Genomic DNA, 10,364 nt, shown 5'->3' with positions numbered 1-10,364 from the left:
TTTATATGGTATCTGTCTTTAATACTTTATGAGGGAGAAACCTTTGTATTTGGCTCTGTTCCTTTCTGTCTGTTTCTTTTTGCTGCTCATTGTGCCACTCTGAACTGCTATATAACAACCTCTCCCAATGCAGAAGTCACGCATCAGCACACTGATTCTTTTTCCTGTGGGTTTCCCCCCTCGCAGGGTGTAGGGAGTGACAGTACGATACTCAGCAACACCAGACTTCCCAGAAACAAAGTGTACTCTGAGATGCAGGCAGGTTTGGATGACCGTGTGTTTGAGCATAGATTTCAAACATAAACACATTAAGTGATAGAAGAAACCCTCTCCCACAAAGGTCACAACACTTATATCCTGGACCTACCCGGATGACAGGCCCAATTAGTACTGATTAAAAAAGCAGTAAGAAGCAAAACACCAGCAACAGCCCTCAATAAAATAATCTGCTGTGGGACACACCAGATTCCTAATGGACAAGCTGAAAAGAAAATGAGGGATGGCTTACTCAAATCAAACCAAATACGAACTGAACAAGAATTTACCCAATTCTTCTGACAGGTTTTTTTAATCCCTGTTGTGTTTCTGGCTCTCACTCATATTCAGCATCTGCTCTCTATCCTTGATCACTGTCCGAATATTTGTTCCATGCACTTAATTTCATTCTCTTTCATTTTACAGCCTGCATGGTTCATTTGTTCATTCTTTGATTTGCCCTCACATTTTCTCAGCTTTTCATCTCTTTCTGCTTCTTTTTTCCTGTCTCCTGGCTTTATTGTCTCTTTCTTTCTCTTTTTTTGCCTTAGCCCATACAGCCCTAAATTTCCCTTCCCTATTTCCCTGTTGCCTTCCTGTCACCATTTGTTTTCTATCACCCTGCTTTTCTTCTGGCTGATGTTGGAAATATTTCAGGAATTTCTAATTCACAGTGCCATGAGAACTGTTATCTTCGCATTTTCACTGGTGAAAGTGCTCTCGCACGGTGAGGACAATGACGGAGCAAGCCTGGGACAGAGAGGCTTCAGATGGACTCTTCCCTGAGCCCACTTTGCCTCCGGAGTGGTACGCTCCAGTGTGGAATGTGTGAGAGGAAGCTAGGTCCGTGGGGAGTGTGCGGGCTGGGGGCAGGGAATGTGTATTGAGAAACCTCAAATTCCACACAACAGAAATGAGTACAGGAGAAACTGAAATACGAGAGAAAAGCAGGATGAGGGACCAGCTGGAAAAGGGTGGGGGGGAGAGCAGGAAAAAAAATACACCCACCAACACCACACCCTAGCCTTCAAGTTTTTCTTCCATGCAGGTGCAGATGAGCAGCAGTACCAGCCCTTGCTAATATTCACTTGCTCTGAGCAGTAATACTAAGAAAGCCTCAGACCTCAATCTATTTCTTTCCATGAGCAGGCTTAGGGGTCACCTTTAAAATAACAACTGCAAATGAAAGGCAATTACATGGAATAAAAAATGATCAGTGACCAAAAAAGCCAGCCAATACAGGGACTGCTGGTGACTTGTCATTGTAGTATGACAACATGCCAACTCAAAGTCACCACAGAGAAAAAAATAAATAATTGGATAAGTGACTGTATTCCAGTATCTAAAGATGCCTCAGGAAAAGACCATCAAAGGTTAAACCACCTACTTTGTTATTGCTTCTGCTGCTCCTGCTATTGTTATTTGTATTCTGGTATCACCAAGAGGCCTCAACCAAGATCGAGGCCGTTGTGTTAGGCACAAGATAAATATCACAGGAAGAGAAAGTTTCTGTTTTAAAAACTTAAAGCTTAATGGATAAGATGAGCAAGAAGTTAAGGAAAAACAGAGATAAAGAGAAGTGAAATGACTCAAACTGAGTCACAGTAGGTGAGTCAGAGAGCTGCTATCCTATGTTCTGTAGTTGCAAGGAACTGAATAGGAATTAACCGGTAATATTGTATGCACTATTATGTATATTGTTTAGAAATATAAGAACTCCACAGGCTCTTCCATCCACAGTGATGGAAGCCTCCTCTGTATATGCAGACAAAAGTTAGTTCATGTTGGCTGTTCTAGGTTGATCCTTCACATGCCCTCCATACTGTCTCGCCATGACAAACATACATGATATTCATTACCATTTACAGATTATGTGTAGATGGTGATGAGATCAGGGTATGTTCAGCTAATACAGAATATTTTTGTCTTGTCTAGTTCTCTTCCTTCTTCCATGTAATTTCTGCACTGGCTTTAATTAAGCTCTCACAGTCTAAAGAGCTGCTAGAACTGTCCTGCTGTTACAGAAAAGGTGACCTCAATCAGCAGGAAGGACTCAAGAGCTCCTTGGACTCTGAGGTCATCTCTGCTTCTACTTCACATTCTCCAAATAATAAGGCAAACAGTTTGCTAAAACACATACGTACAACCTCATTAACTCATCACAGGCCTTCCAGCCAAACCTGTGCACAAAAATCTGATTTATGCATGCTTTATTAACCACTTTCCAGTACAGATGCAAAAAAGTTGCTGTATAGCTGAAATTGAAACAGTAAAGTAAGCTAGTAGCTAGCAAAGGGAAGCCACATGTCTACACAACGCAACAGCAGTCATTGTGCCGAACAGCAGCAGCACAGCATAATGCTCTAAATCAGTCTTTTAAGAAGTCTTCAGAAACATTTTACCGAAGCGCTACAACCTGCTAATGTAAGAGAGTGCAAAGATGTCCCTAACTGCTAGTTGCAGACTACAGACATACCGGGATGGGGCTCATGGAAGTACTGCCTATCACCACCATCTATGTTTTTCAGAACTTCAAGAACTTTAGACCTTAAAAAAACCTGCAGAATCACCCCAGTGCTAGTGCAGTGGCAGCAGCTACTCTCAAGACTTCAGGATGTTCACTGTGGCCAGTAATGTTGCAAGACACTCATAAGATAACTAACCATAAGGTTTGTTCATACTGGGTCAACAGGACACAGTGGTACCATGTTTGAGAGATGGCTATCCATTAAACTGACAAGTATTGAAGAGACTTTCAGCACAATTCAGTACTATCAAACAACATTTTTCCCCTAAATAATAGAGAAGCGTAAGCAAGAGAATGTCTGCAATGATTACTCTTCCCTACTGAAAAGGCTTTTCCTTGCCAAGATCACAGAGAAGTACCCCTGAGCTGACCAGCTGCCAGTGCCAGTCACGCAGTCTTCCAAGTACCATGCAAGCTCCAGGTAGAAGACCTGTGACTGTAGCAGAGGACCCATTAGTCTTTGTCCTCATGATTTCCCCTGAAGTCCTATTAACTGGTTAGTAATGACTGACAGTTACTGCAGCACTGATTGACTCCTGTCTTCAAAGCATAAACCAAAGTAGCAAGTTTATCAAAAGCTGAAGAATGGTTTAAGATGGCCAACTGGAAATGGAACAAGGAGTTACAAAACTCTGACATGGGGAATGAGGAGTTTTCTGAAGTCATGGTAGAAACAAGCAAGGGGAGGTACTTCTATCAAGCGTGTGTCTCAGAATGACACATTCCTGAGCACCAAAACTATTGGGTCCAACCTATAAAGATCAAAAACCAAAAACACCCAGCAACAATCAGCTGAGAAAACAATTTGGACAAGACAAATTAGGTTAATCATTGTGGTCTATTTAAAGCACTTACAAAACAGAGTCAGCCCTTTATTCTTTGTAGTCCTCAGGTGTGTCACTATACAATCCCTTAAAGAGAATGATCAAATTCAAGGTACTTAATAAGCCTCGTCTCAGGTTCTGCTCCAAATATTCTAACTTCATTCATAATCATTAAGTACTGGCGGCTTCAGGGTGCAAAAAATAGAGAGGTAAAGTCAGGAAAGGAGTCAAATATGAATCAAAATATGCCTGACCACAAAAATATTCCATCATTGCTTTCTAAGCTTTTGAAAAAAATGTACCAACTCTGTTGTAAATATCAGAATTGAACTGCTCCTTCAGATGATGTTCACAATATGGCATAGCTAAAGCAGATGTGGACACACCAGACAAATGGAAACTTACAGAAAAGTATCTGTGGTTTACTGTGGATCACAAACCGAATAGGAGTCAGCCATGTCATGCTGCTGCAAAAAAATGTAAATACAAGAGTGCAGCAACAGAAGCACAAGCAAGAAGACACGTTTACAGAGTACAGTTACAGGTTGAAGATAGTGAAGAGAAAATAATGAGGCTGATCAGTGATTCTGAAAGCATGAACACAGAACAACTCAATGAACCAGAGGTATACAGCTGAGTAAAAACACTTTAGAAAGTGACGGGGAGTGGGAAAGTTAAGAATGGTAACCTCTGAACATGTAAAAGGCTATACAAAAAGGACCAGAAGAGCCTGACCTCCATAAACTTAAACTGTGGCAACAGAAATTCACATTAGGCATTAGGAAAAATCCTTTTAATGTTCATTATTATACTGGACTAGATCACCTAAAAAACTGTGGAGTCTTCATCACTGGACATCTTTAAGAACAGTTAAACAAACACCTGTTGGGAATGGCTAAGGTAGACTGCATCACTCCTTTGGGCAAGGAGATAGACTGGATGCTTGTTCAGCATAATGATTTTTCACATTTTTCATTGTAATTGGTCGGTCACCTTATATGTCTTATATAGAACTCCCTTCTCTGGAAAGGGAAACAACACTAGACTTCTGGTAATGCTCATATTCAAATCCCCCAGTTGCTAGGTATTCAAATTAGAGAATGGGTTTGGAAGAGCAAAAAGAGAAGTTATTGACATGTCTTGAATGGCAATCTGGAGTCTAAAAAACCCAGAAAATCAATTCAACAGTGAAGGACAGACAGCATTTGGGTGTGTCCTCAAATCACTTCCCATATTGAGAAATCACAGCTGTAATTTTCTGTACAACCGACACAGTTTTGAAATAGTGAGGCTACCTTCACGTTAGCTCAGGTATTGTCTCTTTTCATGTTGTCTGATGCAAAATTACTCTTGACTTTTCCTCTGGGGAAGAGAGGGAAAAGGGTCTCCCCACAAGGCTTATGGGCAAAAACAAGAAAAAGAGGTTCACAGGATTTTTAAACTAATGTTCTTGATTACCTATCATGTTAAGTTCAAAACATTATCTTCCTTGTTCAACATGTCAATCTGTTTGACTTTTGTAACAAAAATATAGTCAGACCTGCGCATATTGCATTTCAGAAAAGTCATATTTTTGAAACATCTGTTTGGAAGTGTTAAGGTTCTGCTGAAAAACCTCACACAGATGTGGGCAGCATGCCATATTCTGAACAACAATAGAATCTCCAAATATCCTCCCAGGACATCCTTAAATAAAATTCCCAAAGAAGAATGAAATCAAAGGTTTTTAACCAAAAATTCATTTTGCTAAGCTGCACATGGTACCGTATCTGCACATGGTACCATAGCTGTGTTAAGCTGCATGTGGTACCATAGCTGTACAGCTGCATGGAAGACAAGTCAGCTGCCGCTTTCTAGCAGTGCCACATCTTGCACTATTGCATTTAATTCTACTAACGTGGTCCCACAGTATGTTTTCCACTACCCCCTGTGTACTGATCCCTGGAACATTAGGCACAGGAGAAGAAAAAGGGGGAGAAAACACCACAGAACTCAGAGCAGTATGTTTCTCTTATTTCTTCCCTTTTTGCCATTACAGTACCCTTTATGTGCTGAATATTTGCCAGGATTCTCCACCCAAACTTACTGCTCTCAATTCTCCCATATTTTTCAACACTTCTCTCGGGATTCTCATCCCATTGTTTCTTTCAAATTTCATTTTCTTTTTTTCTTTTTTTCTTTTTCTCTCTAGCTTTATTTACTTTTCCCCCTATTTTTCACAGTCCCTCTTACCCCTGCAGGAAAAAAAAAAAAAAAAGAAAAAAAAAAGGAATGAAACGAACTGCATTTTAACAATCAGAATAACAGTGAAACAATGCTCTTGAGATCCCATCTGTTGCCAACACATCTCCCAAGACAGCAAATGATGGGCATTCCTGGCTAAATAAAGAGAATTTCCCACACCCATTAAAGATCTACACAGCAAAGACTGTTGCTTAAGTATTTACTTTTTATGGCATACAAGAAAACTACCTGGAATTGTAAATACCAATGACATATTGTTCACATCTCTACCAAACATGTGGTCAGTGGCCATATGGATAACTTCTAGGTGTGAAATGTCCTTTCTCTTTTTTACAGTGCTGCAATATCCTTGTGCCAGAAGCTTTTTTAAAAGTTTAATTGCATAATTCTACCTCCAGTGGGTGAAATTAAATTCTATTTACAAACAAAACCCATATCCCTTCCTGCCCCAAAAATCTGCCAAACTGTGACTCAGTTCTTACACCTAACCCAATAAAGAGCTTTTTTTTTTTTTTTAATTAATTCAAATTTATCTGATTAGGATTTCACAACTCTTCATCTGAAACATACAGCATTTACATTCCCCATCTAATTCACAAACAATAGCAATGATTTAGATTATGATGCCTTGGGTTTCTAGGGTGGACTTATCAGAAACATCAACACTGGCATAACACTTCTCAAAGTTATATAGTTTACTAAGGACTTAAATGGGAACATAGTGAAGCTCCAGCAGAGCATCTTTAAAGTGCCATTTCTCATAAACTTGCTAATGAACTTTTCCATTAAAAAAAGGAAAAGAGACAGACTTTGTAAGAGATATTGTGGGAGTTCTTAAGACATTTCTGGGGAGTTGCCTTGACATCCCTACTGTTTCAGCTTTAGGTCTGCACTCTAGAGAAATGCAATTTCCATATGGTTAAACAAATGTTTCTCACCAGCATATCTCCAAACCCAAGTTATTTTGTATCTCCTTTTTCATTAGAGTCATATCCCAGATGGTGCTTCATAACAATAGGTGTTACTGTGAAAATATTGAGGCTTCAGAAATGCAAAACCACAAGAGAAAATCTGAGACAAAGATGGAAAGAAAATGGTGTAAATTAATATCACTTTATTTGCATCAGTGCTGAAAGACTTTTTGAAAATAGGTGGAAATCCATGATCCAAAGAAATAAAATGAGGAAAAGACAAATATGGAAGAGTGTATGAGTAGGTAACAGGCCTCTACTAGACGAAAAGAGGAAAGAAGGGAGAAAAAGAGGTCCATGCAGAAGGCTGGAATGATCCCAAGACAATTTTAAAATCAAATACTGCTTTCTTTGAAGCAGCTTGTAAGTTGAGTGGGGAACCATTTGAGTTGTTTGAGGATGTGGGTGATGTAGTTATGCTGTCTTGCATATGAGACAATTTAGACAGCACCACCCCGCACAAGATAGAATTTGAAGGAGGGGAAGCATGGAAAGCCAAATAGAAAGAAACTGCATTAGGAAAGGTGGGAAGCCAAAACCAACCACAGACAGGATTATGGCTAGAGCAAATCTGAACATTGGCTTACATGCTTGGTTTGGTATGATAGCTGCTGAGAAGACATTCATTCAAAGTTCAAACAGAAGGCCAAATTTGTAGGTCGTGGAATTAATCAGAAGATCTGAGCAGAGAAGAGAGGCAGATGACATGGAGTCATGCTGAGGAAGTTGCTCTGCTTTTGAGAGATATTTAGCTGAAGAAAGTAGCCAAGTGATATTTATTGAGGGCTCTGAACAGATTTACAGTTGAACCTGATTAGGATGAACACAGTGTCACTAAAGCCATGACAATCTAATGCACAATTCATAGGCAAGGGTAGTATCTTTTATTATATATAACTGATGCAATAACTAATTACATCATTGATGTAATTGAAAAATAAAGTCTTTCAAATAGTGAATTTCCTCTTTGCATCCCATACAAATATAATACAGTCCATGTTTTGGAATATGAATAAAGATAAGACATCTGAGAGACAGAAAATAGAGGAAAAGACAGAGGCCTAGACAGTATAAAGGTACGTATCTTAGCAGAGAGCATTATTATTACATACAGAAGAGCAAGGGGAGGCAGCTGTCTGGATTATGTAAATAAAATCTTGGAAGGAGGAGGGCAGCTGAAACAGTTCAGAAGGGTGAGTGCATTTGAAAGCAGAATATATGCACTATCATTATCGTCCATATAATAAAACCCTTCATTGAAAATTATGGAGGATAAAAGGATCGGTGCCAAACTATAACGTATCTCTTCAGTCTGAGTACAGACATCTCTAGAAGCTCGGGGTTTGATCCTTACACCCAGAAAATGTTATTTCCAATGAACATTCTCTCCCTGCAGTGACATAATATCACAGACAGGCTATTGCTGATTTGATCATCTGGTGCTGCGATAAACAATTTTGGAAATAGTCTTTCAAGAAATAATATAAAACCTAGCTTCTGCCTACATATAGTATGCTGGGTTTAGTAATCCATTACTCAGCAAGTGCACAGTTGTACTGCACAAACTGCTTGTGTCTCTTCTATTTAAATAACCATAGCCAGAAGTAAAAAGTCTGAGTTTCCTCATATGAGGAGGAAACAAGGAAAACATGTCAGGAGGAAATGGTCACACCTGTTTAGCAATGCCTGACTGATAAAATGGTGTGAACAAATTTGTAAACGAGCTAAAATGCCTGAAGGATTTCACATTGTGGTTACATTTATGCTTCCTTGTCCATTCTGGCAAAGTAACAGTCTCTCACGTTTCTAAAATACTGCCATAAAGAGGCAGGAAGCACATGCAGCAGGTACAGCTTCATACTCCTTCCCAGTTGGAATTTGTTAAATCGCTTTTGCCTTTTCCATTTTCCATTCCATGTCCCCTTTCACATATTCATCTTGTAGTCCATTCCCTTATCTGGCCATGATTGTGGAATGCATTTGTAGCTTGCTGCACATGCAAATACTGAATCTCATATGCAAATCAACAACAGTGGATATTTTCCTACTGTTTGGTAGGAGGGGAGAGTAGGAATAGATTCTATAAACAATTCTGAATGATTATAAATAGTGTCTGATTCTGTTCTGTGTGACAGATCTCAAGTTAGCAAGAACCAGTTAGCCTTAGCCCTTCCATCTCTCCTCTCTGTGAGATAAAGAAATCCACAACCGATTAGCTACTTAGAAAAAGAAAAGGATATAAAGAACACAATTCTCTCCCAGATGATGACTGAATTAATAGCCTTTACTCTTTAACAACAGTGATTATTAATACTACCTCAATTATGCTTGATGATGATGAAGATATAATTAACGTAAAGATCCATTATGTTTTATTAATGTTAAGTGTACGTTGATTATAAATGGGACAGGATGTATTACTTGAGCTTCACTCTTCGAGTAAGATTGTGAAATCAGAGTCCAATCCTGCACTGAGAATAAAACCTGCACCTTTTATAATTGTAATAGTATCCAGATGTTCCTCTGTAACATGGATGCAGGTGGTGAAAGCAGTAAACTGGTATGGAGCAGATGTGCTCTTAGCACAGGTGGGACTTGTTCCCAGTGCTACAGTGAATTTTGCACTCACTGACGTAACAAAAGAAGAGTCCAGAAGATATAAAAGTGTTGTAAAAAAGTGATGTAAAAATGCAGCAGACTTTCAGTTTTGGTGGCACACCTTGATTGTTAGGATTTTAGAAAATCTAGCAAGCAAAACAAACAGGGCTTTTTTGAAACTGAAACTACAGAAATCCAAAGACGCCAGGTAACTGAGCATGCTCAGGTACAGAAATCCTGGAGGGTGTAGTACTTCGTGGGATGTGTGCAATGTGCATCAGCTGCAGAGATTGTTTCTGCCTCATGCCACCACATAAATAATCACTACTACCGTGTTTTGACTGTGTATTAATTACCTAACTGACACTTGAGAATTATGCTCTTTACTGTTCTATTGTGGTAGATTAGAGAAGATTGATTTGACTTTGTCAGCAAGCTGGGCCAACCAGCCTGATTCCTATTAACTTTTCAGACTGCATCTAAATAAATCTAACAGGTCTTCACTGTCATGTAGAACAGTCTCGTTCTGAAATTTTACATAAAGGCCGAACACTACTTGTACTTCTCTGCCTATGTAACACAAACTCCCAGGATACACGCACCAGATAGGGCCTATCTGTGCTAGGTCTCAAACCAGTTTAAACGGGGATAATCCATGCCCCAAAAGTACATACACTGAAAGACAGTCAATTGGACATGGAGGGACAAGATGCACTTGGAAACTGAGAATAATCATCTCCACGGCACCACTATGGGTTACCCACTGGCATGTTTTCTGTAGACATATAAGTAAGAGAAAGTATGAGAGAGGGCGTAGAAGGAAAGGAATGAGACAATGTTGTGGATGTTTGTAGAGTGCTTGTCAATCAGGAGGGAACATCAGAGTATATTCAACAGATTATATTATTAGGTATTTAGATACTAGAGACAGAATTTGCCCTCTGG

Source organism: Numenius arquata, chromosome 11 (assembly GCF_964106895.1).
Source record: "Numenius arquata chromosome 11, bNumArq3.hap1.1, whole genome shotgun sequence".
In the NCBI taxonomy this organism is placed as follows: Eukaryota; Metazoa; Chordata; class Aves; order Charadriiformes; family Scolopacidae; genus Numenius; species Numenius arquata.
Note: the sequence above shows the minus strand (reverse complement) of the source record.